Here is a 15,890-nt window from a genome sequence, read left to right as displayed (position 1 = left end):
TTTAGAATAATTTGCTTATTGACATATCACAAAAACCACAACCGATTAAACAAGAACAAACGTTAACTTCGGTTGCACCCTTCACAAACATGAAATATTTTTTATATGTACTTGATTTTTATTGTTCAGTTTTTATGGAAGCTACATATATGCTAATATGACCAAATGATGTCCTCAGATATTGCACGGATTCATTTCAAATGTTTTGAAGATACCGTTCAGAACAATATTTCAAAGATTTAGGGGCTAGTTTGCGTATCAGACAGACGGTCTCGGCTAAACCGACCCAACGTTTCCCTCTAATTGTTACAAGCTTCGAGGCAAAGTTAATATACTCTGTTCAGGTATAAAAATCTTTGTGCGTGTGTTTAGGCAACACGAGTTTTAACGGCTACGGCAGCTTATGGCTGCGCTAGAACACTTATCAAAACCTGCGTTTTAGACAATTTTTGATTTTTGAAATTAGATTAGGTGGCAATATGACATAAATGCGACACAATAGCCGCCATGTGAGCGGCAACGGCAAATATTAGTGAGGAGCCAAGCTCCGGCACAAAAGTTGTAATTAAGGGATACAAAATAAAATTACAGCTTTACTAATTGATATCAGTTTGATGGCAGAAGTTACAACAAGAGTGTTCACAGGCTGATGGAATTTTCTATACTTTCCAAACTTGCCCAAACTATTCAAGCATACTTTTTCGTTTTGACCGCTGTGCACAGATGAAGCGGAACGCATGCTCGAACACACTATATTGATACATTTTAAGGGAATGCTTGTGTGCATATGTTGCATCAATGGCAAGCAAAAACAACTTAGAGCTGAATACCGCAAGTGCCAATATTCATTCATCACTTAGCTTATTGTAAATACTTTCTTTCACTTTTATTTTTTGTTTTATTGTTTTCGACTTTGTATCCAAGTTGGAAATGTTTGCAAATATTGAAGAGGGTCTACGCATTTCTTTTCAGTCGTCACTTCTTCAAGTTCCACTACAAATTGACAACACTAAAAATTTTGAAGAAGTAAATACAAAAAGAAATGTGGAGAAATCAACAAGAAAAAAGTGAACTGACTTTGATTGAGTTATTCGGTGAATGGTCTATAAAGAAATCAATAATTATGTACATGAATATCCCATTATTTATTTGCGTGTTTTCCGGGTTTCGCGCAATTTTTGTGTACGCTAACAAGCACGTGCAAATCACAATACCCTCTAGGAAATATTTCGAAAGAAAGATAGCCAATAGCCTTCTCATAAATACCTCAGGAATGTTTAACAATAACAACATTGACGGTGTTTCGTTAAGGCTTTGCATATTAAAATTTTAAATTGCAATTATTAACATTCCAAGTATTAAGCCCAATTTTTTTAAAGTATAGTTCAAAATGGAACCAAATAACTTTAATATGATAGCGAAGCAAACTCTTAGGCCATTTTGAAATCCACCGTAGGGCAAACATTCTATTTATGTAGCATGTGTACGAAACCAAAAAAACTTTCACATTTATTTCACACTTCCAATGACAGGTTTAATTAAATTCATAACAATAACAACCTCAATTCAAAAAGAATGTTTAATGTCCAAAATGATCAGCATTCCGTTGGTTCCCGCAAAATATTAGTTTGTACAAACCTGAGGACATATGTATAAATTTTCGAATTTTTTGTATATATGTACACATATTCTAGGCTTTCTCATTCTAACACTTCTGATTCCCTTGTGGTTGATTATTAAGGGTCTTGTAAGCTTTCAAATAATTGAAGATGTATGTGTCGATGAGTTGAATGAAAATATCTTATTTTAAGAAGATTTTAAAGGAAGTGTGAATGTTATTTAATTCTGTTTTTTTTTGGTTTTAGTGTTCTAGCTTAAATCGTTTCAAGTGCGGCGTTCTAAGCTAGATACTCAACTCATCTGCTGAACGTGATGTTTGAGACCACCTTTTAATATAATATGTGATAATTATACTAAAATTACTCCTTCATGTAAAAGGTGAACTGAAAAGTCCCCTGCTTGACACATAATTGGCGTTAAAAAATAAATCTATATGATACACTTGCTACACATGCGAAAGCTGTAGCACATGAAAATTTTAATTAGCTCTGCTCTACTACCGCTTCCAATTTTTTGCTACCGCTACGAAAGAGCATAGCACAGCACTTCTTTTTTGGCTATTGCTACAGCTATAGTTTTTTACCTAACAAAACTCCGAGCAGAGCAAAGCACATATTTTTACATTGTTATGCTATGAAATAATGGAATCTCCAAACTTTTCTCGCAATAAACCGGTTGTTGCACTTACTGTGTGGCCATAAAAAGTTGATTACCATCGAAATATACCGCTCTCCATTGACCGTAACGGTTTCAACAGCTTAATTTTGAAAGAATTACGGACCGTTGATACCAAAACCACACCAAACTGTCAATTTAGATGAATGGATTGGTTGTTCATAAGTTTGTGGATTTTCTTCTCCCCAGAAGCGACAGTTTTCAGATTAAAATTTGCAGCATTGGAGGAGAAGACCAAAAGTGTATGCCCATCGTCCAATTTTAAACCCGTGACCATTAAAACTCTCTCATACTATCTGTCGGGTAAAATTTTAGTAGTTATTGACAGTACCAACCATTAGGTGAAGAAAGCTATTATGTAGCTACATGTTGAAAGAGTATACAAATATTTGTCAAATAATTGTTTATCAGCTATAAAATCAATCTTAATAAAGAAGCTTCCGGTGAATGTGCGAATACTTTTATCAAGCCTGGTCCAAATTACGGCTAAATATCCATTATTTTCTTTCTTCCTGTTTTACCTAAAACTGACTGAGGAAGATGTTCAATTATATACTGGATATTAGAATTGCGAGAAATTATTGCAGTATTTCTTTCCGTCCATCCGAGCGATAGCCTCAATAAATACAAGTACACCTTTAATCCTAGGTAGGACAATTTGCAAAAATATATTAACCGATATACTCTTTACCCAATAAGGGACAAGTTTTAAAAATATTCCATTTAGGATCTGGTATTTTCGATTTCGAAAAAAATTCAAAATTTGAATGTGGCCATATTGTAAATTGGTTGTATCACCAATTAAAAAAACGAATATATTGCAGAACAGATTTTACCTTGAATTGTTATAACTTAAGTTACGCGTTAAGGAGGGACAGACGAAGAGTATAAAATGCCATTTCACTTCCAAAATCTGAACATTGAAAATATGCAATATTTAAGTATTTTTAATTTTTTAGAGCAAGCCTCTGTACGAGTATGTATATGGAAAACTAATTATACATAGGTGTTAATTCAATAATCATTACAGTGATACATATGCCTACACTTTAACCATTGTTTTGTATTCTTAACATGCGCTTACGATTTCATTCAAATCGTGCAATTAATCAATTACTCCCTGGCTTACATTGCATCTGGGAATCAGCTAAAAACCAAACTAACAAAGTGAAAAGCAACATCAGTTTGTAGCCGCCACAGCGCCGCTTTAGTCGCTGGTCGCACCTACTCTGCAATTCAGTAAACAAAATGCAAATTGTCCGTCAGTGACAGCGCATGTGGCGACGAAAAATTAACGCTGCAGCTGTGCGACGTGCGAAAACAAAAGACTCAAGCGACAAACTCGGTGGCGTGAAATATTTGTTTGCGCACGTTCAATTACTGTTGCAATGCCGCCAACTAAACGGCAGATTGTAGAGACGACCACACCGCCCAGCATTGATCTGGACTTAGCGTTTCGCTTAAAATACATTTCACCGGCTTTCGCCGACTTAAGCGCACATAAATTTGTCTTTATCGCTGTCGCCGCGCACTTGTATCCTTTCAGCCGCTTGTCTATAAATAACTAAAGGACCGTGTGAATGCCCCTCTAAATTTGCGCTGCTGTCAGTTGCGGTAGTCTGTGCGCATTTTTTAAGTTGACAACTTCTTTTATACATTCCCAGAATCGTTACACTAAAATGCAGACTTACACCCCATTAGTGCCTCAATTAACGCCGCTTGGCTGACGCAACCTTTGTTAGCCGCGCAATATCGGAAATGTTGACAGCAACCCCGCAGTTACGACTTCAATCGTGAACCTCTTGATTAACGCAAGCCTGCGCGATTTACCACAATTGTCGTCGTTTTGTGCACTAATTTGAATAAGCAATAACAAATAAAGAGCTAAAAAAGAAAAGAAAAATAAATCCTGTGGTATACGTAAGATGGGGGTGCACAACATTGACCTCCCTTTAAATCTGTGGTATTAGTAAGGAAAATGCAAAGGATGACTTTTGTTGACATCTCTTCAAATTATTTTCAAGTGGAAATAATGAAATATGGATATTTAGCTATTTAATCGGCTCTAACCAAAATCGAAATTATCAAAACATACACTGACTTGTAAAGCTATGTTAACTTGCCAGATATTTATAAACACATTTCTGGAAATCCACTAGACGGAGGTTAAATGATTGTGGTGTTTAGTTAGGTTCTTTCATAGAGTTATAGGAGCTTGATTCAGAACTTGCGTTAATTAATGTATGTAGATAAGACTTTCTAATCCCTAATAGCAACTACCTTGGATGTGGAGTAGCTAAAAAGTTGACTTTTTAAAAACCGTTTATAGAAAAGTGAATGTTAAACAAAATGGCATAAAGTTATATATGGGCCAACCGTCATAATATATGTCCGTCCGTCTACCTGCACGTGCAAGTGATAATTTGAGTAAAATATCGGTACCTTGAGGAAAATATTCTTCGTGTCTTCGCTGGCCCAACCCCACGTCCACGAAATAGTTATACCAATAGTTGCTATAAGAAACGCATCCGTGAAGGTGTTACAGCTTCGCTGCAGCCGAAGTCAATGTTTTTATTGTACTTCCATTTTATTTCACAGTTATCAGTTAGCACAGAGTGGTGGTGTATTTAGTGAAGAAAATATTATTTTACAAACAGAAGTTAATTCTATGGAATCGCTGATATTTACATATACCCCTGTACGTCATAACCTAATATACAAAATGACTTAACGTCACTGGTCAGAAGCATTTGATTATAAGCCTTAATAGAAAGTTATATACAATAGCAGAAGCTTAAAATGTTGTTCATATATATGTATATGTAACACACAGTGATGTAGTGAATTGTAATAAAATATAACATATATAATATATAGATTTCGAATTATTTGAAGATAACTCGTTTTGCATTTTAAGTGAATTACTGTCGGAGGAATTTATTCAAGTCAGCATAGTTAACTTCTAGCATTACGCACTTGGAATAGGTGAACAAACAAAAAATAATTACGTTATCCCACTGCCATGAAAGTGCACTTGAAAGGTACTTGTACTTCACGGATCAGCAGACAGATAGAACCGCGATCAGCGACCACAGGCCAACTTTATACACCAGTGTACGCCACTCCACTACACTCCACCCTACAAAACACACTTTGCACTCTGCTATTGCCGTCAAGAATGCTTACAAAAAACGCCAGGGACAAGAACTTCAGCAGCCTTCACATTTGTAGCGCCAAGAGAAACAAAAAAGTGCGCAATTAACTTAGCTACTGCCTAAGCTATGCTACCACAAAACATTATCTACAGCGCTTTCTCAATGCAGCTGCTGCTGTGGCAATACATCAAACTTGTGTGGGTGTGAGGCGCTTAATTTTTCACTCTACGTTCACCGAGCCCACCGTTGAAGTTGCTATTTTTATTGGATTGCGTTATTCGGTTCCACTGCTTATCAGCCTTACACTCTTTAATCGCTTATGTGCGTATTTTTGGCCGAATAATCACAATTAATTATTTTAACGAGCGTTTGTGCTTGTTCCTTTATTCACAGTTTCTAGTGCTTTAGCTAATGGAATTGTTGCAAGTAATCACTCTGATTGTAAAAACATCGATTTGCATTTGGCGGCGTGATTTGCGGAATTAAAAAACTTACTTGCTGTGTTTATTTTAATAAGGCAGTGGAAATCGCAGATATAAATTAACTGTCAACAAGATTTCTAAGTAGAGGATAAAGTTTTGAAAGTAAACGTCGATTAGTTGGCCTGTTACCATTTTAGTACCCTAAATAAGGCAAAATTAAGTTTTGAATGAAGTTTGTAACAGCTAGAAGAAAATATAAGATACCCTTGACTTAAAGATTGCTTATGTCAAACAACGTGATTGTTAACTTTCAAAACATCTCTGTTGGTCGGTTAAACAAACGTATAATTGCCAAAAGAAGTGCAAGTTCATTTTTAGTCAGTGGAATTTAATATAACAGGAAAAACTTTACCAAAATGAACCAAATTTGGTACAAGACACCCAGATATTTCTATGATATTATCTTTTTGACAAAAATATTAAAATCAGAATACTATCACTAAACTATAATTTTTAATTCCATCTGATTCATTCATATTATTAGTGAAGCACCTTGTAGCGAATTCTTTTCAAAGGGTACCTTCAAAGTATGCCATTTTATAACGAAATATGGTTGAAATCGGATATGCTCCTCAATACCTATGGATCAGTCTGTGGAAATTTAACGAACATCTCTTCCTGATTAATAATAATTTGCCCTTTTATTAAAAATTGGTAAAAACAGTTAAAAAGCTGACTCTAAACACTTTAATTTGGTGTTTTCTTAACCACCAGCGGAATTCGAATAAAATTAGTTAAAATTCCAACCCGCAATGTAATTGTAGACTCGCTTTCTCTTATACCTAATATTTCAAATGTCGTTCACTTGTTTGAGTTTATATCAAATTTATCTCTTTGAGTTAATTACGTTCATTTTACTATATACATATATACTATATCTTACATGAAATCAAATATAGTAATGAAATTAAATGAAACTATAATCTATAATATGCTTAATCAGAAGCCAAATATGACTAATTCAATCCCAATTTCATCGAATGATGAATGTTGGATTCTCAATAATTGTTAATATGAATTTTTGCAACATCTGAAAGTTTTTCCTCAGCTTTGTTTGGTGAAATCATTTTAGGCCCGCCATAAGTTGAAAATTCCTTGATAAAATACAATGACGCGTAGATGCAGTGTTAGCCGTTTTTGTGGTTATAGGTTCGAAAATTGAAAAACATTTGAAAAAGGAATATAAAAAATTGCGTTCCCGTTGAAAGGATGACTTTCACGAGACGACGACTCAAGCCTCTTGGAAAATTGTAAAAACATGTTTGTAAAAAAAAGTCTGCCTAATGCACTGGCCATAACAATATTTGACACTTACGACGCTTTCAAATTTTACTTCCAAATATATAGAGTTGTTTCGATGACAAAAGTACTAATGAGTAAGTTGTCAGCATTTATCAATTTTTCCATTGTATAAATGTGTTTCTATCGAATCACTAATTTTTGTCTCAAACTTGACACACCGTCAGTTGTCAATCAAAAGAACGAAACATGAAATTTCGCATTTGTGGCAACGTGCGCACGTGCCTCAAAAGCAGGCCAGCGAGATTGACGCCAATGACATACAACAAAACGATTGAAAAAAATTTGTTTGTGTTTGTTAAAAATAAAGAAAAGAAGCGATTTCTAATAAAAGTTCTATTATACTATTACAACATGTTACAACAGAGTATAATTGTTTTTTTTTCACCTAACGGTCCTTTGTATCACCTAGAACTAATCGAGTTAGATATAGAATTATATACACTATATACACTGTGATCAAATTAAAACGTGAATTTTGTCCATTTCATCTCCTTCAAAGTAATCCCCTCCTGCTGCAATACACTCATGACAACGAATTTTCCAGTTGCGGCACGATATTAGTTGAAAATGTGGCGAAATGATCACGAATAACCAATGCAGTATGAGATGGTGTATTATCTGGTGCACTTCTATGTTCAATAAATTCAGACATAGTAAAAATCGAAAAATTCACTTTTGAAGTCTCACAAAGCGACGCGTATCTCAAATACTAATGAATATTTTGAAGTGAAATTTATCATAGATGTCACTAAGAGTACTACCATCTTACAGAAAAAATGCATTTTATTTTATTCGAAAAACAGGTGAAGTATAAATTAAAATTTCTCCTTTCAATTTGATGATCATGATGACGAGATGAGCGGAAATCCGGATGTCTGTCTGTCTGTCCGTGCAAGAGTTAACTTGGTAAAAAATTTAGACATCGTAATGAGTTTGGTATATGTACTCCATGGCAAGAGTGGAGAACGAGTTAGTAAATGGGGGCAATGGTATCAATTTTACGTCCACAAATAGAACTGTAGTTTAGCTCAGGGGCTTGCAGTAGCATATTTCACCTGTGGGATTAAAATTTTAAGACGGTGATTAACGCATATGTCTCCTAAACCACTGGAACTATAATAGCAAAATCCGTTTAGGGCAATACTTATGAAAACTCCTCCTCACCTACTCACCATATAACGGTACTGTTAAAAGCTACTTAAAGCGAGGTAAATAAAAAACTTAATACGGTAGAGACATTATATTTTATTGTCTTTAAAGAAGTCGGATTCAAAATTTGAAAATGGGTATGGCACTACCTTCCTTTAGGTGAATTTAATAGACAAACTAATTTTGGGACTTGCTCAACGGATTTCAACTGCATTCGGCATATAACATCTTTTAATATGCCTCCGTATCTTTAACCACGCCTACTATACACTGTTTAAAATTTAATTTTGACTTCACTGTACATATCAAGAAGCAATTAATATAAAGTTATAAAACCTTGCAAGAAAAGTGCACTTGAGGTGAGCCCCTTTGTGACCATTAATTGTCTAGATCGAACTAAAACTGTTCAAAGCCTCGGTACTGAATATGTATACCTGTTAAAAAGGGGTTGAATAGGATAAATACTTCTCTTAGCCCCAATACACCAAATATAAAAAAAGAATATATGTAGAAGTTTACAGCCCAACCCTTCTTGTTTTATGAAAACTTAAGCAATATTTTAAGTTATGTGGAAACATGGAAAGAGGCAGAGGCAGCCCGCTAACAAAGTTGTTAAAGTTTATATTTTGCATAAGCATCTATTGAGGAGTTAAATCGACTATATTGAAAATACTAAGAAGCATCAAGAGTCATCCAATTGTTCGGTATTTACTAAATTCATTTCATTAAAAATTACAGAACAGATATGATCTACGACACTTTTGAGATCTTAAAGAGGGTAAACGAATTTTTTGTGTTTGAACTTATATGTCAATAAACTTTAAATAAAACTTTTGAGAAAAAAGAAAAAACTTTCATTCAGATTTAGTAACTGATATTTATACTCTCGCACGATAAAGAGATAATCGAGATTTCATTATCCGTCATTTACATATTTTTTTATTTTGCTGTAAAATTAATTAAAATTAAATTCTGAGAGATTTACCGATATTTTCGGTGAAAAATTAGGTTAGGTTAGGTTGGGCACTGAGTTCTTCGTGTTCGATATCAGGGACCTTGAAAAGTTATAGTCCGATCACAACAATTTTTCCACAAGGGATACCTCAGCTCACATTGCGTATTTGAGTAAAGTTTTATTCCGCTATGATTATTGGTTTCTAATGTATATATTATACAGAGAAGGCATCAGATGGAATTCAAAATAGCGTTATATTGGAAGAAGGCGTGGTTGAAAACCGATTTCGCCCATATTTAGTATATGTCATCAGGGTGTTAAAAAAATATTATATACCGAATTTCATTGAAATCGGTTGAGTAGTTCCTGAGTTATGGTTTTTGGTCCATAAGTGGGCGACGCCACGCCCATTTTTAATTTTTAAAAAAAGCCTGGATGCAGCTTCTTTCTGCCATTTTTTTCGTAAAATTTAGTGTTTCTGACGTTTTTTGTTAGTCGGTTAACGCACTTTTAGTGATTTTCAACATAACCTTTGTATGGGAGGTGGGCGTGGTTATTATCCGATTTCTTCCATTTTTGAACTGTATATGGAAATGCCTGAAGGAAACGGCTCTATAGAGTTTGGTTGACATAGCTATAGTAGTTTCCGAGATATGTACAAAAAACTTAGTAGGGGGCGGGGCCACGCCCACTTTTCCAAAAAAATTACTTCCAAATATGCTCCTCCCTAATGCGATCCTTTGTGCCAAATTTCACTTTAATATCTTCATTTATGGCTTAGTTATGACACTTTATAGGTTTTCGGTTTCCGCCATTTTGTGGGCGTGGCAGTGGACCGATTTTGCCCATCTTCGAACTTGACCTTCTTATGGAGCCAAGAAATACGTGTACCAAGTTTCATCATGATATCTCAATTTTTACTCAAGTTACAGCTTGCACAGACGGACGGACAGACGGACGGACGGACAGACAGACATCCGGATTTCACCTCTACTCGTCACCCTGATCACTTTGGTATATATAACCCTATATCTGACTCTTTTAGTTTTAGGACTTACAAACAACCGTTATGTGAACAAAACTATAATACTCTCTTTAACAACTTTGTTGCGAGAGTATAAAAAAAGAAAAAACTTTCATTCAGATTTAGTAACTGATATTTGTATTGTTACAAAAGCAGTATTAAGTTGTATTTGTATTACTATATGCATCCCTGATTATGAACAATAGCTGTAGGTATATGGAATAGCATTTGTCCATATACCTACAGCTATTGTTCATAATCAGGGATGCATATAGTAATACAAATACAACTTAATACTGCTTTTGTAACAGTATTATATTAATGCTATTACTTATTAATAGTCAAGTAACCAGAAAAAATGACTTTGGCCTGATGATGGTAGAAGACCACCTATTAGATGAAACAATTGTCCTTTTATTTAAAAATTAGGCATCAAATTATCTTCCCTTATTTCATGCCATTTCATTCATCGATTGGAAGTGAAGTTTTTCAAAAAGCTTGCACCGACATACTGGCGGCCGTATCGGCCAACGAACTAAAACACTCGTTCGACATGCTTTTGGACCGTGCAAAAAACTATATTGAAGCAGAAGGAGAATAAAATGAATTGATTTTGCCGAAAAAACCGTTTGTTTTTTTTTTGTTTTTTTTTTGAAAACGTACCTGGTCTTAGTTTGATGTTTGTGTAGTGAATCATTTAAAGTATACAATGGTTATTTGGACTTTCTTAAAATATAGCACTCTTATGTCTGATTCACATAGAAGTTTTGTTTCGCTTTGTGACAGACATTTGTTTTGACACAAGAATTCTATCTATGCGTTTGTTTGAGTACGTTCACATCGTGTAGAAACGCAAATTTCGAGGCAAAATGTTGGGCAACTTTCATCTTTTTACGCGCCATTTCTATTGGAGTGAAAGATTCCGGCATACCCTTTGCTTTCCTTGCTTCGTTGTTAAAGCATGCATTTTCAAGCAAAGCGGGCCAAAGTTATGAGTGAATGGGCAATTAGCGTTCATCAAAGCACAAACTGTACAAAATATTTTATCTATGGAATGCAATAGTACAAATATTTGCTTATTTCTACTCAGTTTAGTAAATATTTGCCTATGATATCATGAAAATTGGTTCCCAGTGGCGAAAGTGGCACAACTTCCAGCTGTTTTGAATGCAGAACATGGACACAAATGTAATGTTTATTCATGATATGCATGAAATTATAGAAATTCCAAGTGAACGGTACACTTAGACATTGTAAGATTAGAAGAAGAACGCGAAGATAGAGGAGGGCGTACATGAGCCGTTTAGTTCCGCCTTTCTTCTACAAATAAAATGATAAAGAACGTTAAGTAAATAACCCAGTTGTTCATATTAGCGTTCATAATTTACCGCTAATAAAAAAGTCTTTCAAATATTTAACAATTGTGTGAACGTCACCGGCTGTGGTGATGCTGTTAAGAAATTTGCTGAAGTGTTAACTGAAGAATTTATTCGATTATTTAACCTATAGGTCTTGTTTAGACTATTTTGCTCACGCTCGGCTGACTCATTTTAATTGTTCTATAGTGGAACTTTACCGGTTAGTAGTGGTTTGTCCGTTGAGTTTCTATATTTTTATATTGTGATATGAGATCCAAGAAGCCAGCTATAGTTTTCGCCAGCACCTTCTACTGCAAAATAACGGATCCCAGTGTCACTGATTTGAAATTTATTATTGAATGTCAAAGATCGAACTGGTCATTACTCACTAATTTAGTAAGTGTAATCAATGATATAATTTTCGTTCTCTCACAAGGTAAGTATTATGCAGCAATTCCGCCAATATGCTTCCGACCATAAATTACAAGCTTTAGCACAATAACCCAGGAGTTTCCAGTTCCCAGTAAACTCGAGTTCAATGTAATTATATCGATATGATATGTAAGTTAGTATAAAGTTAGAATATTACACCAAAATGACTTTATTTAAATTCGACTAGCAACACATGTGGCGGCTCCACGCCCATCGTTCAACTGTTCCTATAAAAAACTTATTTACCATCCTGGTTGTAAATGCTTGTGGCACACTTAATAAGCGATTTATCGCACTTTTAGTAGTTTTCAACATAACTGTTATGTTATTACCTAATTTTTTATAAATTTTATAGCGTATAAAAAAGTGTTGAAAGGACTCCTCCTCAGCCAGTTTAGTAGAGATGTCTTGACCGGTACCGCGTCCAATAGCCTACTTTTATACGGGCTCCTTTGGATTTTTTTGTACCATCTCAGTTGCGAAATTTAAAGCTTTTGAAAGGTTTATTTATTTAATTATCGAAGATTTCGTCATTTAGCAGATGGCCACGCCCTCTTTTTAAAAATAATTCGCTCACAAATGCCCCTCCCTACTGCGATTCTCTGTACTTATTTCCAGTTTTGTAAAGGTCCTTCATTTAGAGCTTATATTTAACTTTTTATTAATGGTTTTCGTGAATGTGTGAATTGTCCATCAACAATACCAATCTCATTGGGCTTCGAAAACTAGATATGTACATATATAAACATAAAAAATTATCTTTTCCCAAATAAATAAAAAATAATGAAAATATTAAAATGTATATGTGTATATCAATATATGATTTGCATTCCTAGTGTTCATTCATGTGAGTGCTATCACTTCATATGATATATTTATTTCAAAAGAGTTGAAGGATTACGCTTTCTTACGTAACGGGTAACTGTAATTTAAAACCGATCTCCCCTATACAATAACAGATCTGTATGCACTTAAGTAAATTTGCGTATTTGCAATTCGCTTTATCGCACCTCCACTTGTTGTTTGTGTTTACCTACATTTCTTGCCATCCGCTTTACAAAATTACATAAACGTCTTAGCGCCTCGTCTTCGTTACCACCAGCAGACACTTATTATTATTATGTATGGATATGTAAGACAGCCGGTTGAAGGCAGCGGTTTATTAAGTGCCTCTTTTCCAGTAGATCAAATTTCAGAAACGCAGCTGAGTAAGCGGCTGAGTGAGCCATTATGCGAACTGGTACGGAAGGAAAGGTACACTCTTACTGCTGGCCCGCCAGTTAAGGCAATCCGCGCAACTGTTTGGAATGCCCCATCACTCAACATTGCCACCAACATTGGCCTGTACTTGGAGTTCCCGAAGTGACATGTCATTAATTGTTTCTTTAATTTCTACGCTTTTCTTCAAGAAAGGTTCAGAAAGAATTTATTTTTTTTTTTTGTTGCGAAATTCGTAAAGTGTGAGTGTGAAAACCTTGAGATTATGGAAAAAAACTAAAAACTTTCGATGAAACAATTAAAGAATATTGTGCCAACCTTTAATACGCAATAAATTGTAAAAGTAGATATCTATTTTAAAGACAACCTAATTAACAAATATATATGGATATATTTGATATAACCTCAAACATATAGGCTAACTTAATATATTTGATTTTTTTTGAATATGATTTACTTGCAATCTATTTTAAAAATAATAAGCAAATGAGATAACAAAATCATGACTTATGTATATTATTGATATCCAGTACAATATACATACATATCAAATGTTTTTATTTTTAGTGCTTATGTTAACAAACTTAATACTAATATTTAATATCGTAGTAATACATCTTATTAAATATTTAGTACTTAATTCCTAAATGGGAGATCTAGAATATGTTATCTTTTGAGTCTAGTAACTTTATGATTGCCAAAGGATTGTCATGATAACTGATTCTGTGTAAATATGTATGCTGTGCTAAATCGTTTATACTCAGTTTTAACAAAAGGCATATTAAGATCTGTATGAATAACTTTATTTGTTATAAACCAAGAGGCGTTTGTAATTAGTGTGAGAGTTTTTGTATAATTTCAATATTTGAATTACTACATAGCAGTGCCTCAATGCTGCACACCGTAGATCCAGATAGGTTTTAGTGTAGCTTTATATAATAGCAATTTATTTTCAAGATGTAACGGCGATTTATATTCGAGTAGTTTGGTTTTTATTTTTAATTGCTTATTTTTATCTTGTATGTGCTGTTTCCATGTTAACCGTTTGTCCAAGTGCATGCCGAGGTATTTAACGCTATCACTTTTAGGTATAGCATTGCCATTTAAAAGCAAGGAAGGGCTATCGCTTCGCCTTAATGTAAATAACACATGCATTGATTTATTCACGTTTTCTTTCATTCTCCAGCAATCTAACCAAGTTCATATCTTATTCAATTCTTCTTGCATCAAATTAGTTACTTCAACGTTTCGTCATTTATTTTTACATAAAATGACCTACCAGTTAAATATGACTTAAGAATTTGATATCCCTGAGAGGGGAATATGTTTTTTAATTTATATAGTATACCATGATGCCAAACTTTATCGAATACTTGCTGAATGTCCAAAAATGCTGCTGAACAGTATTATTGTATTCTGCGATATCCAATCTTGAAATACACCAATTTCACTTTTATTGCTTAAAGCATAATATTTTCTTTGCTTAACATTAACTGAAGTGTTGTAACTGACTATGATAGGCGAGTGATCAGAGCTTAGTTCATCAGAGCCAACAGCATCTAACAGTTGAGTTGGAATAACTTTATATACAGCAAAATCTAGTAGGAATTTTTAAGGGATCACTCTGCCAGTAGGTAGGCTCACCGCTTGGATTTGTAGTACGTGAGCCCCACCAGGGATGCTTAGCGTTGTAATCACCGCATACAAAAATCGTTGACCGAGAGAGCTGAAGAAACTGTAATATTCCGTGGTTGTTATACTATGCCTTGGTGGTGAGTACAAAGCATACATGTGTAAAGCATTATTGTTAGACTTTATTTTTATTCCGGCAGCTTGTATAGATGGCGTTTGAACTGGTTTAAGTGCGTCATATTTCATACAAGACTTAATTAAGATTGCACAGCCAGCAGGAGCCCTGTTACTTGGATGATTAGAGGCGACTACATCATAATTTTTTATTTGTAAGAATATTTTGTTTGTGAAGTGTGTTTCTGACTCTAACATAATGACAATAAATTTTAAATTAAAAATATTACACTCTCTGAGGATGACGGGATATGCTATCTCCATTCCATATTGCTAATCTTAAGTTCTCTTGCATAGCTTGTTAAGAAGTAGAGACATCATGTTAAGTAGAGTGTTTGTTAATTCTATTTATTTTTCTAGCAGCTGTTCAATTTTTATCATCGCATTTTCTTCATTTTTCGTATTACCTTTTAGTACATTAGAATAAGACTGCTTAGTGTTGTCACTTGCGTCATTGTTAGTGGAATTTATAGCGGGATTATGTAACCAGTCTCTAGTCTCTATTTGAGACATTTTGAGGTAAAATCTCAATTTGTGACTAGTTACTATTCACTAAACAGTCTCTAGCGGTAGTCTCAAAATATAGAGACCTGGTAGTTAGCAGGTCAGAAAACTAAAAAGCATTCTTGTCCGCCATTTTGAGTATCCTGAATAGAGATCATCATAGATATTAATCGATTGTCGTTTTTTATATTTTGTAAGCAACTCAACACG

The sequence above is a fragment of the Bactrocera dorsalis genome, chromosome 2 (assembly GCF_023373825.1).
Source record: "Bactrocera dorsalis isolate Fly_Bdor chromosome 2, ASM2337382v1, whole genome shotgun sequence".
NCBI lineage: Eukaryota > Metazoa > Arthropoda > Insecta > Diptera > Tephritidae > Bactrocera > Bactrocera dorsalis.
Note: the sequence above shows the minus strand (reverse complement) of the source record.